Source organism: Panthera pardus, unplaced genomic scaffold, assembly GCF_024362965.1.
Source record: "Panthera pardus isolate Hobbes unplaced genomic scaffold, ASM2436296v1 HiC_scaffold_2, whole genome shotgun sequence".
Classification (NCBI taxonomy): domain Eukaryota; kingdom Metazoa; phylum Chordata; class Mammalia; order Carnivora; family Felidae; genus Panthera; species Panthera pardus.
This window is the reverse complement of record NW_026526765.1, coordinates 115,786,491-115,806,973: the sequence shown is the minus strand read 5'-3', so window position 1 is coordinate 115,806,973 and position 20,483 is coordinate 115,786,491. Positions and strand designations below refer to the sequence as shown.

General features: G+C 38.1%; 1 protein-coding gene across 4 annotated transcripts in view; it reads right to left on the bottom strand.

The window, feature by feature from the left end:
* Positions 1 to 13,152, bottom strand: part of JAKMIP2 (janus kinase and microtubule interacting protein 2) — a 177,621-nt gene extending 164,469 nt beyond the window's left edge. For 3 of the 4 annotated variants that reach the window (XM_019414228.2, XM_019414229.2, XM_019414230.2), the window contains exon 1: positions 12,857 to 13,152. The gene's annotated coding sequence lies outside the window, so the exon portion shown is untranslated. The remainder of the gene's footprint in view (positions 1 to 12,856) is intronic. The other variant, XM_019414227.2, reaches the window with a different exon arrangement.
* Positions 13,153 to 20,483: the final 7,331 nt, after the last annotated feature.

The following is a 20,483-nucleotide window of genomic DNA, read 5'->3' as shown; positions in this document are numbered from 1 at the left end:
TTCTACAACATAAACCTTTTTTGAAGGGTCTCACTGTATTCCACAGGTGTGACAGGTCACAATTACTTTATCATATATCTCTGATCTATACAGAGATAGATAAATCAAGTTTCAGTGTTTTCTCACCCAAAGATATCCTTGTCAAAACTCCTGCTATTCACTATAAGCAAAAATTGAAACGAAAAAAGTCTTAAGTTGCATGAATTTGGTTCCACGGAAACTGTAAGAGCACAGAAACTGTATTGTTCACAACATTAAGTGCTAGGATTTGTGCTGCTCAGTCTGTTTTGCACTTGGGGATTTTTTTCCAGAGATGACATTTCTGTAAAACTGCTCTCTGAATCTCTTTAGAGAAAAAGAAAATGTTCATAGTTTACAGAACTGTGGAAAACACAGCATAAGATGTTTTCCTGCTTCTTTATTACTTGAAAAAAGTAGGAAGAAAACCTAGGTAGTTTTCTGTTATTAAAATATATTAAATGCCTATTTAAAACTTTGCTTTAAAAAGAGAATCCCTGATTATATTGTACAAATACACATAACTCATGCATGATCAAGTAGTTACTTAAACACAGACTCTCCAAAAGGTTTATAATAGAACTGGGATTCATTCAGACCCTTCCTTGTTTTCTTTCTTCTCTGAGGAAACTGGTTATATGGGCCTTGCTCTTGAATGTACATTTTCACACATTGCCACTATCCTTTCTTTAGCAAGAAGTGGGTCTTGATTAATGTTGAACAATAATAATAACATTAAAAACGTATCTGCCTTTCTCTTCATTTACTTTAATTTTCAGGAGCACAAACAAATTTTCATTACAAAAGGGAAGTAATTAGCATATTAGTTAAGAACGACTTGGGAGTCCAGCGCACTTGATTTCAGAGTTTGCTTCCATCGCTCACAGATAATCTGGAGAAAGTATTACGTTGCTTTACCTCCATAAACCCTAGTTTCATCATGCATAAAATAAGAATACTACTACCTTCTTCAAAGTGTGTTGGTACAAGGTATGCAATGACCTTAGTGCAATGCTTGGCATCTAGACAAAGTAGTAAAACAAAACCCAACAGCAACAACTGACATGAATGTCGAATATGTTTTGACTGCATTTTTTTAGACATTTTTAAACCTAAATTTAGTCTAAAGAGTAGATTGATATACCTCAATAATCTCTATTTATTAATGGAAGCATTATTACATTTGGCTCATCAAATGAAAGATACACCTCAGGAGGGGAAAGATAGGATTCAATACTGATTCAAAACCATCCTCATCAGCATATGCATCAATAGTTTAGGCTTAAAAAAAGTAGGCTAGGTTTATTAGCTAGAAGCCATGGAGGTCACCTCACAAAGACAGAGACTTGGGCTGGTGACCATGGTGCTGGCTATACGTTCCATGTAAGTGTTACATGTGCTACCATTCTATTAAATTTGGCCTTTTTTCCTTGTGAAAAACAGAGGTTCCTTTTGGACAGGGATCAAAGCTCTTGGTTTATCTAGTTGTTCCCATATACAGACATACACACCTAGATTATACGTGAAAAGAAGGAGCTGGGAGGAAGAACCAAAGGACTTAACTTACCTTAGCACTTGACTTAAGGCTTAGAGGCCAGTTCAGATCATGTCATAAGTTTTTGGCCCTGATCCACATCACTGATGGATTGTTTGATTGTTTGGGGCAGGATCTTATAGAAAAACAATGTTTAAGTAAAGAAATCTAGATTTAAGTTCTGTACCTTTCAATTAGTAGTTAGGTGATGCTAACTAAACACAGGTAGACACTGAACTTTACTCTGAGGATGATTATAAACAACACAACATAATGTAAAATAATACAATATAACATACCATATGTGAGACTTTATCAAAAGTTCTTTATAACTTGTATTAAGTTATTAAAGTATTAAATACAAATCAATTGTGAAAAAATGTCTTAGCTTACTAATTATAAAAAAGATAAATAATTGATGGGGCATAAAAAGAAACACTTGAAGTTGCGAATTATCATTGTGTCATTGTGATTGCCCCAAAAACAGATCAACAGCTTAAAGTTCATGCAGACAGTTCATTTTTATCAAATTCTTATCTGCTGGGTCATTCTTTATCTTCAATTTCAGCTTTTATATTAATGAAATCTGGATATTTCCCTGAAGAACAAAATCCATGTTTTACCGGGAAATAACATGGAGTAATGAAATGAAAATGGGCCAAACGGGAGTTAAGACCCCAACTGTCTCAAGTGCAAAAGAGTTAAAGCAAATGAGTTGAGGGGACAGAAGGGGGGCGGTCAATGCAGCACACACACTGCAGAGCACGGTACCCACCCAGAAGAGTGCCCATTAGCAAACTCACATATGTTTGCCATGAGGGGATGTGGGCCTAGTGAGGCCAGATTTTCTCATTTGCTAAGAAGAAGCAGATACTCAGGTGTGTTATAAAATGTCAAAATTATAGGGGTGCCTGGGTGGCTCATTCAGTTAAGTGTCCAACTTTGGCTCAGGTCATGATCTCACAGTCCATGAGTTTCAAGCCCCACGTCAGGCTCTGTGCTGACTTCTCAGAGCCTGGAGCCTGCTTCAGAGTCTCTGTCTTCCTCTCTCTATGTCCCTCCCCCACTTGTGCTCTCTCTTTCACTCTCAAAAATAAATAAACATTAAAAAAAAATTTTAATGTTAAAATTATAAAATTTGGGGATAAAAGTGTGTTTTAAAAACCTCTGTGCTGGAGGCATAGACAGTTGTTTACAAACGCTTAACACACGTTTACAAACACTTCCCTGAGCTGGGTCTAGTCCACAAGGCTCCAGATTTGAACTACTGTGCTAAAAAATTGGATAAATCTTGCTTCAATCTCAGCTCTAAACTCACTAACCGAATGGCTTTGGTTAAGAAATTTAACCTCGCCAAGCTCCATTTTCCTCTTGCAAAGTGGGAAGAACAATGTCTCTGTTGTGAGGATTGCAAAAACGGACATGTATGAAAACAGTCTAGTAGATACAGAATAGGTACTCAAAGAATATTGCTGCTTTTCTTTTTGCGGATGACTTAGAGAAAATAAGTTGTTCTATTTTCTTCTTTTCATACTTGTTATACTCAGAGCATGTCAGATATCCTTGTTATTAAGAGGGTCAGGATTATCCCATCCATTGTTGGAATAAATTGTTTTACTTGAATTATAAATAAAATTGTAAATGATGGATGTCCCTAATTCTTGTAAAGAATAGAGACAAGTCAGCATCAAGTCTGAAAATTTTGCAGATTGACTCAAGGGAGAGTGCTTCTTTGCAAAATGACAATCTCCTAAACAAAATGCTTTTCCACTATTTCATCAGCTACTCTCTGTCATAAAGATCCTTTTGTTAGTCAAACAGCATTTAAGGACATCAAGAATGTAGTAAGTGATGATACCATATGAACTAAGAATGGATCAATTCTGCTTAGATTACAGCTAACAATACAGCCAAAGATCGATGTTTCAAAGCAAGACGATTATACAAAACAAATTTAGACAGTTAATGTTTTCCAACTATACAAATGTTATTGAAAGTTCAGTAAGAGATGACCAGTGACTGACTAGAAATATTAATCTTATCTCTTTACTACCTTCCAGGGGCCCAGGCTGAACCATTTAGGTTTGATTTCAAAAAGTAAAAACAACATGAAAAGAAAAAATATATAAAATCACATATTAAATGAGATGGGACAGTATGTGTAGTCAAACCTGTTCAGACAAGAGCATTAGTATGAATCAGGCATCTTTAAGCATACATTTAGAGATTGGGTTCATTCAAATCTATGGGGGATAAAAGCCTAACAGTCACACAGTGGTGAAGAAATCAATTTCCTTTATAGCAGGCTATTTTCCTTTTTCTTGTTTCAGAGCATAGCACTGCACCCTGTGGATTCCCAAATGTGGATAACCTACCTAAGAGAACAAGATGGAAAAAATGTTCCTTCTATGAAAAAGTAACTAGGGTAAGAGGTTCCTTGTTACTTCATTTTTTAAAAGCTAGGGTTTATTTTTAATGATGGCCGATATTTTAAGCATCTGGCTCAAAACACTGTAAATGTGAGAATTGCCTGGGTGGCTCAGTTGGTTAAGCATCTGACTCTTGATTTTGGCTCAGATCATGATCTCACAGTTTCATGAGTTCATGCCCCGTGTCCGGCTCTGAACTGACAGTGTAGAGCCTGCCTGAGATTCTCTCTCTCTCTGCCCCTCCCCTGCTCACCCTCTCTCTTTCTCAAAAATAAATAATAAATTAAAAAATTTTTTTAAAACACTATAAATTCTAAACTTTGTAGATGCTTTTATTCAATGAAGTGTTTTAAAAATAAAAGTAAATCATAATTCAAATGTTTTCCTTAATAAATCAAAATCATCTATTTTCTAAAATATAAAATTTATCTCATGGTTCAATACACTTAAATTCCTCGTCAAGAGATAAGAGAGACAAAGAATGAACCAGTGAGGTAAGAGTAATTCTTTCCCCTGGATCTAGGTAACTGGAGCAGAGCAGATGATGGAGAAACCCCAATAATTCCAGAGTACCCATCTTCATAATCTGAATTATCTAGGAAATTCATAAGAAAGCACATTTGGGATCTAGAGTATCTGCAAAACACCTAACTCCTTCTCTCTGTCTTGTCAGTGCCGATAAACAGAATTTTGAGAATTCTCATGAGAATTCAGGGTGTTCATTTTTGTACCACCTCCAGGTTGGTGATTGTTATATAAAAAATTGTCAGTTGTCTAATGGGTTTTTTGGTAGAATGACACCATGTCATGGATTTTAAAAAATTTTTTAATGTTTATTTATTTTTGAGAGGCAGAGAGAGAGACAGAGCATGAGCAGGCGATGGGAAAAGAGAGAAGGAGACACAGAATCCAAAGCAGGCTCCAGGCTATGAGCTGTCAGCACAGAGCCTGATGTGGGGCTTGAACTCATCAGTAAGTTGATCTGATGTAATCAGATGTAAGATGTAAGATCATACGTGAGCTGAAGTCAGACACTCAACCGAGACACCCACGCACCCCACCATATTGCGGATTTTTAAGAATGGTACTCATTTAAAGTATTTTTTCTAGTTGTTTTCCTCAGTATGTTCTCATTTAAAAAAAAAAAAGGCTTTTGTTCTGGAAAATATGTTCAAAGTAGGTATATCTGACTTATGAGTAGTTTATGGGAGACATAAAGTGGATCAGTAATGATTACAGAGTACGAGCTCAGTTTATTTTTGGAAGGTAACCTCTCTCCATGAAATGCTGCACAGGAAAGAACCAGATAAGGAATGCGGGAAAGGAACATTTGCTTGGTTTACATTTTCATTGTAGTTATACTGGTAGCATTTTCCAGGGGAATATTTCCAGTGTGGAACACAAGTCATGAGGAAAATATTACCCTTTTTCTTTGGCACATGCTCGCAAAGTTTTTTTAGAGTCCCAGTGATTTCAGCAAATTTCCTCCTTGAAAATAATACCAGGGACTTGTTTTCTGACAGAGATTGTCAACTAAACTTAGTCAGACTCTTGGTTTTCTAAGTATATTTTTGCTGCAGTAGGCTCCGGAATTTCAAGCACTGCAGTAAATGATCTTGATTTAGATGTCAAGCAAAGAAAGGGAACAAAGACTTCTACCTCATCCTTAAGTTCCAGAATTTCCATGAAGGCAAGATGCCACCTTAATTTATCTTTTCAGTAAGGATATTACTTCCATTTCTGTTTAGTCTTAATTTCTGGATACAGATATGAAGGGATGATTTGTTTATGATTAGCGAATTTAGTAGAGTGGATTTCCAGAATAGCAAAATAGCTGAGTGTGGATCATGTAGTTTGATGCTAATAATAATTAAATTATTAATTTATTTTAATAAATTACAATGAATCCAAAGGTATTTGCCTACTGGTGTCATTATTTCTGACTTGCAATTCAGTTTTGAAAGGAAATAAAAGGAGCCACAGAAATGTTCACGGCTTTTCTTTTTGATGTCATAGCATGTAGTGAACAACTCTTAATTACAGATTTTTAAAGCATTGTGATTTATTGCCTTTAATAATTTGGTTTTCCTTTATCGAAACCTTAAAATCCTGAGAATATCACAAATAAGAATACAATCCACTTTGTTTTTGCACCAAAATAAAAGAATGATAATCACAGTTATTCCACAATCTTTTTTTTAATGTTTATTTATTTTTGAGAGAGCGTGCATGTATGTGCACACGCAAGTGGGAGAGGGGCAGAAAGTGAGAGGGACAGAGGATTTGAAGCCAGTTCCATGCTGACAGCAGAGAGCCTGATGTGAGGCTTGAACTCATGAACTGGGAGACCATGATCTGAGCTGGATGCTTAAACAACTGAGCTACCCAGGTGCCCCAACAGTTTCATTTTCTGCCCTCAGAGAACTTCAAATCTACTGAAGGGTATGGAAAATCAAGTAAGCAAATAAATAGCTCTGTAATTACAACTTTGATAAATGCTATGAAGGAAAACCACAGGGTACAGAGAACAGAAATATACTTAAGAAAATCTCTCCAAGGAGTTATATTTAAAGCTCAAACTTCAAGTATAAGGAGATTCCAACCATTCATATTTTAAAGAGCCAGATGACTCAGCTTTCATTTAAAAACCATAGTACAGGGGCACCTGGGTGGCTCAGTAGGTTAAGCAACCAACTCTCAGTTTTGGCTCAGGTCATGATCTCACAGTTTCATGAGTTTGAGCCCCACATCAAGCTCTGTGCTAACAGTGTGGAGCCTGCTTGGGATTCTCTCTCTCCCTCTCCCTCTCCCCCCCCCCACCCCTCCGCCACTCATGCTATCTCTGCCTCTCTCAAAATAAATAAATAAAACTTTAAAAAAATTTAAAAAAAATAAAAACCATACACAGGTTTAAGAAATAGATGCCAAAAATATATCTCAGTTTAGTCTGAGAAGTCATGTGACAACTAATATATGTTAAGTCTGCTTTCATAGAGCATTTGAGTTGGACAAAGAGGTTAAGACTGCAAGATGCCACTACCATACTGAGGAAAAAATGACAAAAACCTGAAAGAAATTTATTTTTTGTGTTGGCTTGTCTGCTTATGCATGTACATGATGATGTTTTTAGTGATTCAAAGATTTCATTGACTTGGGCTTAAAACTCACTCATTATGAGCAGACAAGAGAAAACCGAGGTTAATTTAATACCCATTGTGAGGTGCAATGGCAGCCAGGGTAACAGAGCTCAGATTTCCTGAAAAAAAAAAAAAATAAATAATGCTTGACTCACAGCTGCTGTAAATCAAGCAAGATCTACCTGTTTCATGACAAGTATTTGAAACAAAGCATACAGACCCTTGAGTGGGGAAAAAACAGCTTGAATCATCAGGGGAAAAAAAGCACACAGAGACTGGAAATTTAGTAGAGACATATTTTGTTGACATGAAAAGATGGTTACCTTGTAAGAACTACAAAACAATGCCTAGAGTATGGTCCCATTAATGAAATTGTATGTCTGAGTGTGTTTATAGTCGCATGTTTAAAAAAATCTAGAAGGAAATATTTCAAAATGCTAACAGTAATCATTTCTTGATGACAGGCTTATGGGTGATTTTCCTTTTATACATTTATATATTACCTTTTTTTGTTCCTTGCAATGAGGATATATTTTTTAAATGTGAAAAAAACCCTTTAAAAGATAAAATTTAATTATATTGGTGAATATTTATTTAAATTAGGATGTCTAGTGTGACAGATCTCACTTGTACTACAAGCTAATTAATTATAAAGGACATTCCCAAATGTGGAATGATAGTTCAAATGGCTTAATTTGCTCTTTGGCCACTGCTGAAGTACCAAATAGTCAGACACAAAGTATGTGCCTAGGGCATTGGCAAAGAAAGGAAGACACCAAAAAATTAGAATACTTTTAGAGAAAAGTACTAAATTTTTGGTATTTCACAAAAGTGTAAAAGTATTTGTCCAGGGAAAATATCAGAAAGCTGTTGAACTGATGTACACATTTTTATGATTTAATATCATTTTTAATTATAAGAACATGTACATGGAACGATGCTTAGGAAGTATAGGTGGGAGGTATGGCTAAGTGTTTTCAAGGTCCGAGGTCTATAGAAATCTTAATTTGGTCCTAAGCACAGAAATAAATTGTTACTTCCCAAGCCGGATGTCACTAAAAATAAAAACAATAGTTAGCCATAAAATAAGGGCACATCAATCCAACAAAGTTCTGATTTTTCCCCAAACAAATCCAACTATGCTTTTCTAAAATATCAAGAATCCAGCTTTTCTCCAAAATAATTTTTGCATGCACCATTTTTTGAGGGGGAGGCTGATACCCTAAGCATACACTGAGTCTATTTGGCAATTCAATGTGATCAAAGAGCAAATCATGGCACCTGACATATTCAAATAAAAATTCAAATACAAATAGCCACATTTAATGCAGATTTACTATATTTGATATTTTAAAATTCTAATTAGCAAGATAATATGTTAAATGTTCTAACATGGCAGATGTGGGCTCATGGGATTTGATATCCAGGTCCAGTTAGACCATTTACCAAACCCAAACTTGGACAAGTCTAACTTCTCTGAGCCTGTTTCCACTTATTTAAAATAGCTATAATGATGGAGCACCTGGGTGGCTCAGTAAGTAGGTTTGGCTCAGGTCATGATCTTCAGATTTTCAGATAGAGCCCAGTGTGGGGCTTAGTGTGGAGTGTGAAGCCTGCTTGGGATTCTCTCTCTCCCCCTCCCCTACTCATGCGCAGTCTCTCTCTCTCTCTCTCTCTCTCTCTCTCTCTCTCTCTCACACACACACAAAATAAATACATAAACTTAAAAAAAACCATCTAAAATAGTTATAATGACACAGTTTTACCAGCAAGATAGAATGTGGGGGAATATTAGATGAAAAATAAAGAATGTAAAAAGACTTTGTGAACTACGAAAGATGATATTAATGTAAGGTGTAATGGTGGTACTTATTACAACTATATTCTTTCCACATCTATATATCTTATGTATATATCTGTATATCCTACAGAATATGTAGGATATTCTACATTGCTAGGATATGCAAATTTGTCCAGTCATGTAAGAGCTCTACAAATAGTTTGACTATATGATTAATTCCTCTTTTGTAAAAACACAGTTTTTACTTGGTAGAATAATAGTTGGGATATACAAACAGGAGGAATTTTGTAACTGACCTCTCACATTAACACTCAGGTATAAATCTGGCTTATTTATTTCAGGCAGAACAACAGATTCTTGAGTTATTTACGTTGAAACTTCCAAGATAAATTTGGTTTTCTTTTAGGTTGTAATCATGGAAAACAAATCATTAATCTTTTTACGAATCTATGAGAAATGTAGAAAATGGTTTTGACTTTTCAGACATTTACTAAGTCATCCTTTTGGAGTCTAGAAGCATGTACATAAAATTGAAATATGTTCTGAGGTCACTTGAAGAAATAGGGAACATCCTATTATAAAGTGAGGAATTAGATAATGTATGCTATGCTCCAACTAAAACAAATTTCTAGTCAAAATATTTAACATTCCAACACGATTGGCATTTACAAGACAGTGTTTGAGAAAAGGGTAATTAACAAAATTTGTATGTTGTTAAACAGCACATTTACACAATAACTTGCATGTATTTTTCAAATACTTTGTTCTGAAATCAACTTGATGGCTTTTGAATTATTTTGTATCTAGACCCACTCAACCGCATTTTAGTTTTCAAAATTAGCCATACAACAGGGAATAATTTTAATATGACTGTTAGATATCAGACTACACAAAGTTGCTGAGAAAAGACTCTTATGAAGAGGCCAATATTTAGTTCCATGCATCCTGACAAGATGACATATAAAATTTTCCAAGCAGATGGTCAATCGATTTAAAAATATACAGATTCTGTAATTTAGAAGCCCACTGCAAAATGGAGTCTTAATGTTATAGATCTCGAAGTACCAGATATTAAACAACTAAGGCACACTTTAAAATAGACAGTTTACTCTAGAAAAAGCCAGAGAAGTTCTTGACAAAGAATCTAGTCTACACTATCTGAAATAAGTGCATGTCTAGGTCAAACTTTTGGAGGTTTTGATGAAAGAAAGAATGCACGGTGTAATCTGGTTGCCCAGTTGACAACTCAACTTTGCTATCAGGAAGTTCTACATTGTCTATATATATATTTTTAAGTTTATTGATTTATTTTGAGAGAGAGAGAACATGCAGGGGAGGAGCAGAGAGAAGGAGAGAGAGGATCCCCGATGTGGGGTTTGAACTCATGAACCTCGAGATCATGACCTGAGCCAAAACCAAGAGGTGGACGCTTAACGAACTGAGCCACCCAGGTGTGCCTCTACATTCTATATTTCTAATCTTCATTCTTCCTGATGAAGCCCACTGACTAAATTTTAGGCTCCAAATAAACCCCAGCTCTTGTGAAGCAAATGATTGTCTTCTCTCAATTTTCTCTTCTCCAAATGAAATAATTCTAGTTTCCTTATCTTTTGTTAGAGAATTCCACTTGTAGTCCTTTAAACACACTTCATTTTTGTGTGGCCCTTCAGCAAAGGCCATATAATTGTCTCAAGCTGTGGGATCAAAAACTAGGTCTAGGATTCCCATCAGGGTCTTACCACACAGGTGAAATGTGCTACTACTGATAGTCTGTTCTGTGTCCACGGCCTACAGTGATTGGCCTCTGCCCTAACTATACCAACTTCTCCTATAAAACCACAACCCAATGAAAACTCAACACAAAGGAAATAAAACAAAGCCCCAAGATAGCTGTTTTCATTGCATGAAACAGGGTCAACCAAAACATGTCTTAATTTCTTAAGCTTACGGTCGATATATCTGAAATTGTAATTTTTGGAAGTCGAAAGTTATTAAAAGATGTAGGATGCAGTGTGTTATAAGTATCTGATATGACATGCAGGACCAGTACCTCTTTCCTTGCTCTACTTTATTTAGCTGTTATAATTAGGCACACGATAGCATGACTTTACAGAGTTGTGAATCTACATAATATATGACATGCTGTGAGCATATTAAATCCATTCTTCCACTAAATCTTCCTATATATAAACCAACTAGAATATTTATTCTCTGAAATTAAACTATAAACTTGATTCAAACACATGTAAAAATTTTAACTGAGGGGGCAGTGTGTAAAATAAAATGCAAGATTAAGACAAAAAATAATGTTACTTTACATTGCAAAAAAATGTTTGCACTGACAATGATATTGTTTGACAAGAAATGGATGGATAAAACTAGTCCATATGATGAATGTAATACACTTTTACCTGCAAGGATTTTTCTGGCTTTAATTCAATGAGATCCATTATCCCGGGTAGGAATGGAGCCCTGTACCCTACTCATTTCAGGCATCTCCAGTCTCCTGAGCTGCCTTAAAGCCTTGACATAATAAAGGTCAAACAGATCCCAGTAAGCATTTGTAAACTACAACAGCCCCCCATTTCGGGCTACAAGCCACACATTCTCATGCTAAGCTTTGCCCACTCTCTTGTTTCATTTCATTGTATAAGCAGGCTAATTTGGAAATGGCTAAGGTACTTGGGAACACCTATATTTTCAAAACAATCCCACTTTCCTACTTAACCACCTAAATAAATAGACCCATAATACAACATTTGAGAGAACTGTAAAATGGTGCCTGGATACTGAAGGAATGAAGACCAAATAGCAAGCAGCCTTATCAAATAAAATGAATGCATTTCACCTTCCAGCTTGTCTGTGCTTCCCTGGGACACAAGGCACAAACATGAAGGGGATGGAGTGGAATTTTGAGAAAACTGATTTGTTTCAATATTCACTTGGCAAGATGCTGGACACAAAATAATACCACAAGCCACCTCCCTTTCCCATCATTGTAAATTCAGGGCTCTCAAGTCACCTCCCACAAACCCAATTAAAAATAAAGAAAAGAGGCAGGCTGTGAATTCGCATCTAGTGCTAAGATACAGAATTAAATGATAGGCATCTGTCCTAATTGGTCACAATGAAACTAAGGGACAATAACAAGAATAAATCTCACATTAATCCAAATGAAGCCAATGAATAATAATACAAACCAGAAGCATAGTTTCAAAAATGTGCAATTACTTCCAAGCATGCAAGGACATTTATAACCCATAAATATGATTGGAAAGCACAGTATGCATATAAATGTTTCCTAAATGCACTAGAAACATGTGTATATAAGATATGTATATCCATAGGATACACATTTGTATGTTCACAATCACATCTATCTACTAAAAATCAAACTCTATCCGGCAAATCGCTTCTCAACAAGAGTGCATTAGAATATGAAATGGAATGATAAATTCCAGGGCCACCTTTTCTTAGCGATGAAGGAAATAAGCAAAATCACCTTATAATTAGGCCGGGAAGCTCAGGAGGCACCAAATGGGTTTTTGAGGAAGGCCCAACCCTGTATGTGAGAGCTGCAAATTAAATGAATCCTTTCAATAACACCCATTTCTTGTTAGGTCTTTTTCCACCCCTGATTCTGCTCCTAAGCTTGGAAGGAAAGGGACCAAGTGGCTCAGTCTGCATTCTGAGCCGGTTCAAGATAAAATCAGACCTTTTTTTTTTTTTCTTTTTTTTTTTTTTTTAAATACACAGCGGATGCTTTCTTACTTCTCTCTTCCTGGCAACCTTCCTCTCCCTCCATCCCCATCTCTGTCTCCACATCTTCCTCTCCTACTCTGAGGGAGTCATTGTTCAAGTGCTGGCCGCAAATGTACACACAGGTCCTTTAACAGGCAGCTACACCAAGAAGATAGCCCCACAGTCTCCTGCTTACCATGCTGAGACCCGGAGAAGCTGTTGAAAGGAGGGAGAGATGCAAACTGAATCCATTTTCCTTGTGACCGAGTCGGATGCAGCCTCCGAACCCAACATCAGCAGCTGCCGGTGGGATTTTTTTCCCTCGCTCTCTGGTTGGCGACGGGGCGAAGAGGAACCACCCTTCCAGCCTCACTAGAGCATCAGCAGTCGAGGCGACAGGAGCAGCGGCATCACCACTTGGCCTCCTCCCTCTCGGAGGATGGGGTGAGCTCAGAAGCAGCCAGGAACTTGCAGCAGACACCTCCTCTGGCTCCTCCTCTCCTGCCCCCTCCCCCAAGGCCCCACCCCTGCTGCGGTAGAGGCTGCCTGTCCTGGCAGCTGCTGGTTGTCATGGCAACGACCAATGGTGAGCCACCAGACTAAGGGGGAGGGGAGATGGGTGAAATGAGCTGCAGGGCTGGAGGGGAGTGAATTTGTGCTGCTGCCCTCTGGGATGCTCTGGGTCTCTCCTACCCTGGACTCTGGGTCTTTAAAAATGGGGCAAGGGTGCACAGGCAAAAGAGGAGAATAATTTGAATGTAATCGAAATCAAGGCTGTAACATACAAAATAGCTTAGCTATTTTTTGCACTTTCTAAGGTTTTCCAACAGAATGTATTAAAATTTGCCATCAGAAAAACGTAACAAATGAAGAAAATCATATCGTGTAATCAGAGATTATAATTACTCCAAATATGTTTGTCCTTGATAGTATCTTTTACCCAATGTCACTCAAGGTTGTTAAAAAGCAAAGTAAGTGGCTGGACTTTGCAATAAAATAAGAGTCTGATTCCTTAGCACTACTCTCTGCTTGTTCTTCTCAAGTGAGTCACTTGGTCACACTGTTTTTCCAGTTCTCTCTCTGAATAGGATTTGGAGGTATTTGGCACTCCCCTGTGGAAAAGAAAGTTGAAACAGAGGGAACAGAAATTTCTTGAGTAATCGTGGTTCTCAGTAACACCATCCAGTTGGTGGATAGTTCCAGGCCTTTATAATGTCAAACTCCTGGAGTGTTAAATTTCCTGCAGGAAATTTTATGCCATTTTCACGGATGCCACTTTCATAGATGCCCTTTTGGAGTTCCCAAGCCAGCTGGTAGTCAGGGTGGTAGGTAGAAAAAGGAAGTGAAATCAGCAGTGTTCCGAGTTCTTGGTGAGTTCTGTTTCTAACTATAAATTACAGATGATGCTAGTATCTATCTCATGCAGTCATGGCAAAGATTAATGAAATAATGCATTAAAAGCACTTGGCATGTAGTAAACATACAAACAAATGCTTACTAGTAGTAGTAGTTAGTAGTAGTACATCATAGCTGCCTCTTAATCCAAGGGATCAAGGAATAGCATGGCAAGTTCAGAGAAGGCAAAAAATTGAGAGAAAACAATACATGATAAATGTGATGGTGATGATGATAGCAAAGACAGAGAGATCCTGAGAGATTAAAGGTTGTGTAAAATGTGACACCTGAGGATATTCTAAGTCTTTTTTTTTAAGTTTATTTATTTTGAGAGAGACAAAGCATGAGTCAGGGAGAGAGAGGGAGAGACAGAATCCCAAGCAGGCTCTGCACTGTCGGCACAGAGCCCTACTCAGTGAGATCATGACCTGAGCCAAAGTTAGATGCTCAACCCACAGAGCCACCCAGGTACACCCTAGCAAAACTGACTTGAAGATAGTTCACTGGTCAAGGAAAGGGGTGCACTCATCCTTAGCACTTGGCATCGCCTCTTGGTTCTCTGCAAGGAGAAGCCTGCATCCTGCTCTGTGCACCTCGTGGCCCCTGCCTCGCCCACTAGCCCCTGAACAATCACGCAGTCTGCACATAATTCTACATCAGCGTCATGTAAATGTAGTCGCGTAACAGAATGGAATGAGTTGTAATGGTCTTGCTTCTTTTTGTATTCTTCTCTGTATTTCACCTTCTGCTGTCTCCACAGAGGTACTCATGTAAGTAAGCAGGAAATAAGGGTTGTAGAATCTCAGGCGTGATGGGTGACAGAACCCTCCCCTCTGGCCTTGTGAGGAAGCATTTCATCTTTCACGCCAAAAGCTGACTTGATTGGGGAGAGTGAGTCCAATTTTTCTCCCTCCTCCCATCAACACAGGCAGAATCAATGGGGGAAGAAAAAAGTGTTTGGTGCTCCCTGTGTGAATAATTTAATCATTCAAATGATCTTGCACTTTTTGCCACATCCATGCAGCATTGTTATCATTATTTAATAATAGTTTTTTTTAAATATTTAATTGTTTACCATTTATTTTTATCTACTTTAATTATTTGTTACTTATTTTAAAATGAAATTTGTCTCTAGCTTCAGGAGAATATAAATAAAAATAAGCATGGTAAAGAGAGTGTCCTCAGAGAAAGGAACCTGAATCAAAAAAATATATTTTGGGAGGCTAACACAGAGACTTCAACTTTATTTGTAATCATTTTAAATGTTTAAAATTTCACTCCTTCTCTCCACTGCCATCTCCTTTCTTAGGATACTCTGTTTTTCCATGGTATTTGTCATCTTCTAACATACTATATTATTTATTTGTCCTTCTACATTTTTTGGTATCTGTTTCTCCCCACTAGAATGGAAGCTATAACGGGGCAGGGATTTTTTTTTTTTTTAATTTTTTTTTTCAACGTTTTTTATTTATTTTTGGGACAGAGAGAGACAGAGCATGAACGGGGGAGGGGCAGAGAGAGAGGGAGACACAGAATCGGAAACAGGCTCCAGGCTCCGAGCCATCAGCCCAGAGCCCGACGCGGGGCTCGAACTCACAGATCGTGAGATCGTGACCTGGCTGAAGTGGGACGCTTAACCGACTGCACCACCCAGGCGCCCCGGGGCAGGGATTTTTTATTTGCTTGTCTTTTTATTTGTGAACAGTCCCTGACCTATATTAGGTGTTCAATAAATGTTTGTTGAACAAATAAACCAGTAAATAAATAAAATATCAACAACTTCTGCACTAAATCATGGCTATAGAAGTTATTGTTATAACATTATTTCTCCAGTTATATATTTTTGATATTTCTCAAAATTAAAAACTAAGATAATTACACAAAATATCTTATCATAATGCATATTAGCATAATGTCTATCCGATGCATATTTTAAATATACATAGATATGAATATGGAACCGTTTGCTCATGCATATTCAAAGTCACCTAGCACATCGCCAGTAGTATGCATGGCATTCTTTGAGAAATACTGATTTTGTTCTAAGAATGTCTTCTCCAGGAGTACCAACAGTGAGCAGACTGTCTACCTCTTCTGGGACCTTTCCAATTTTGACTTCTGGATTCTATGAGATATCTGAAAAAAGCATAGGGTGTGGGTCTTGGCTCCAAAAGCGGCATTAAATTTTCAGGAGAAACCACAGCATAATGGGAGGAAGCTGCAAAGTGTAGGCTTTGAAGACCGACTTTTTGGATTGAATTCATGTTTCACTATTTGTTTTCTGAGTGACCTTGGGCAAGATGCTTCATTTCTGTGTGCCTCAGTTTCTTCATTGTAGGACATGAGAGCAGTATCTACTTCTTTGTGTTGTTTTGAAGATCAAAGTTATTACTGCAAAAAGCTAGTAAGTATCTGGCATGTAATAAATAACATAATATTTAGCTCATATCATTATAAATATCATTTTAAGTAACTATGGTTATGCATAGCATATTTTTCAAGATGTTTCCAAAATACTCAGATCACTCAGAGTTATTCTAAAAACTTTGTTATGGCTGCACACTGGTTTTCAGCAGACCATGAGGAATTCTGGAGATGTTTATCTCAGAGATAGGCCAATGTCTTCATTTCCCCCAAAAAGGGGAAAAAAGGGAAAAGGCACAGTAGGAAGTGACTGTTTATTCTTTGTCTACTCTGTAAGAGGTTATTAACATATTACGTATTTACAGAGAACATTAAACATAAGCAGTCAGGATCTTTCTGAGTTCATTAAGAATAAGGATAACATTCTGACCTCACTGCATATCCCTTATTAATACTATCAGTAATGGGCTGGCTCAGTAGGTAGAGCATGTGACTCTTGATCTCGAGGTTATAAGTTCCAGCCCCACATTGGGTGTAGAGATTACTTAAAAGAAAACAAAATCTTTAAAAAAAATACTACCAGTAAGCAAATATATTAAAAGAACCCTCCTGTGAACTCCATACTCCTATGGCCAACCATCTTGTGAATGCCTTCCTGCATAGCAGGTGGACACATTGGCCTTTGCTCAGCCTGTTCCACTAGCAGTGTCTTCCTTCCTCTAAGTCTTCAACCTTCATAATGTATCCATCACCTCCTTTGGGGAGTCTTCAATGATACCAGGATTAGCATTAGAAGTGAGGTTCCCTGGTGCAGCCACTCTGGAAAATATTATGGAGGTTCCTCAAAAAATTTTTAAAAAACCACCCTATGACCCAGCAATCGCACTACAAGGCATTTATCCAAGGGATACAGGTATGCTGTTTCAAAGGGGCATATGCACCCCAATGTTTATAGCAGCACTATAAACAATAGCCAAAGTATGGAAAGAGCCCATATATCTATCGATGGATGAATGGATAAAGAAGAGGTGAGTATTACTCGGCAATGGAGTATTACTCGGCAATCAAAAAGAATCAAATCTTTCCATTTGCAACTACGTGGATGGAGCTAGAGGGTATTATGCTAGGCAAAATTAGAGAAAGACAAATATATGAGGACTTTAAGACACAGAACAGATGAACACAAGGGAAGGGAAGCAAAAATAATATACAAATAGGGAGGGGGACAAAATATGAGAGACTCTTAAATGTGGAGAACAGAGGGTTACTGGAGGGGTTGTGGGAGTGGGGATGGGCTAAATGGGTAAGAGACATTAAGGAATCTACTTCTGAAATCATTGTTGTACTATATGCTAACTAACTTGGATGTAAATTTAAAAATTAAATTAAATTTTAAAAAAGTGAGGTTCCTGTGGTTCCCTGTCATGTCTTTACTGCTGGCAAGTAGTTTCTTTGTCTTTCTTCCCTATTTGATTTTAAGCACTCTGAAGTCAGGGATATACTGTTCATTCATTAATGTATTGCTACATTAATCTAGCAAATATCTATTGCTAGCTGTTCCTGTGTGCTGTTCAAAAACTAGGGATATAGCTGTGAATAAGGCAACATGAGCAGTCTCTTCATGGAGTTTATAGTCTAAAAGGAAAGAGAAACTACAAAATCAAATATAATTAAATTATGGGGAGGGCTACAATAGAGAACCATCTGAAGCTCTGATAGCTCATAAAGAGAGGATATAATCTAGTTTAGGAGCCCAAGGAAGGTATCACTGGAGGGATAATGGGGTAGGGTAGGGGCAGGTGGTTTCAGACAAAGGGAAGGAAATGTACACAGGTGCTGAGATGTGCAAGAACATGCGTGTTACTCACTTTTTACTCAGTCCTGGCTTCCTGCACAGTACCTGTGCACATTACACGCACTCAGATGTTTGCTGAAAGCATCTACCTCATTCCCCATCACCACTCACACACATAAGCACACAACTTCTTTCCTCCGTGTTTTTTTTTAAATTTATTTGAGGATTTAGAGTCTGTCAATAGCTAAGGAGCCGACAGGCTGCATGGGATGAGAAGGAATGAAGGGAGGCCAAAAGGTTAACTGTTCTTACAGTAGAAAAAGAGGTGTCATGCTAACAGTGGCCACTGCTCCATTACAGATTTATTAAGTAAGGTTTACATGGTAACACAAACCTTTGCTCTGATATTGAAACGTGAAACAGTTTTTCCCTTTCAGGTCCTGGGCAGCTGTATATTACCCCATGGCCAACAGCACATGGGCTTAGGTTATCAGCAAATGAGGGACACCAAAGAAAAGAGAAAAGTTCCATTTCAGTGAACTTTTACAGAATTTTGCAATCAGAAAATCTACAAGTCAGTGTGTTTGATTTCAGAATATATGCAAGTTCTATTTTAATTTTGGTACAGTTTTTGCTTTTAGTTGTCTATTGGAGGCACCATAATTTTCGTAATTCTTACAGTGCTTAGTAACTCAAAACATCTTACTACATACAGCTCTAGGCGTAGAGAACATGAGCCACATAACACAATAAGCACATGCATCCCAGAGTGAACGTCATGATGGAGCTTAGAGTCTAATGGGTGGGGCAGCCAAAGAATGAGAAAACAAACCACAAAAATAATAGCAAATTTTCACAAGTGCTATGAAGCAATGAACCACTGAGAGGAATATAGGAATGGGGGTGGGGAAAGTGGGAATGACTCACTATGGAGGCGGCATTTAAACTGAGAAGTGAGGTATGGGTTATGGCAGTCATGTGGGAGCTGAGAAAAGAGAGGTTCACATGGAAGGATGAGCTCCGAGGAGAAAGAAAGCCAGGAATAAGAAATACTGCTGAAGGTCAGTATAGCTGGAAATGGTGAGCATGGCAGAAAGTAGCAAGAGAAGTTGGGAAGGTGGACAGGAACCAAATTACACAGCACCGTGTAGTAAAGGTAGTGAAGACCATTGAAGAGTTTAAATTTGGTTTAAAGCATTGTAGGGAAGGACCTCATAGTGGGCAAAAGTGGACGCCATTAGGGTGCTACAGACATCTAGGCTGCAGGTGATATTGGTTACATGAGGATGGTAGGAGTGCATATGAGAAGATTGGACTATTTTGAAAGAATACACTTTAAGGTGACACTGAGGACTTGCTGGTGGACTCACTTTTTACTTAATGTTGATACCCAGCACAGTATCTGGGGGTGAGGGACAGAGACGTACCACGATCGCTGCTGAGTAGACAGCCAACTCTTCCATTTCAAATGTCACACTGGCAAGGTTTAGTTTTTACCTTCTGTAGGAAGGAAAGGCTTCAGGGCTCTGACTCTGGCAAAGTGTGGGGAAACGTGAAGGGGTTTCAAAGAGCCCCATTTTCAGGGGCCTTTCCTCCCTCCCTCCCCAGGCCTAGTGCTCTGGAGAATTAGGCATTCACAACTGACTGGCACGATGGGCAAGTCACCAATGAGCTCACAGTGATGGAAGCAACTTGGCTGACAAAGGTAAATGAGGCCTGTAAGAATACCATGATTTTGATTCAGAAAATCCCAAGTCTGGACAAGTGGATTGCCAACAAGAAATGGCCTTCCTTGGTGGCTTAACCAGCTAAAGCATCTGACTCTTTATTTCTGCTGGGGTCACAATCCCAGGGTTGTGAGTTTGAGCCCCATGTCGGGCTCTTCACTGAGCGTGGAGCCCGCTTAAGATTCTCTCCCTCTCTCTCTCTCTCTCGCTCTCGCTCTCTCTCGCTCTGTCTCTCTCTCTCCACCACCCCCCGCACTCGTCCACTTGAGCGTGCTCTCTCTCTTTCTAAATAAAAAAATAAAAGAAAAGAAAAGAGAAGAAATGAAAAGAAATGGCCTTCCTCTGCTCTGAGCCTCCTAAATATCTAAACCATATTCTCTCCCACAACTACTTTGGCTTCTTCCTGGGTTACAACCCCAAGTCCCTCTAACTGTGAGACCCTGTAACCATATCTTCTCTAGGCCTCAATGTCCTCATCTATGAAGCCAGGGTAGAAATTGCCTTTGCCTACTAAATGGACATCTAAATGAATTATGTTTAAC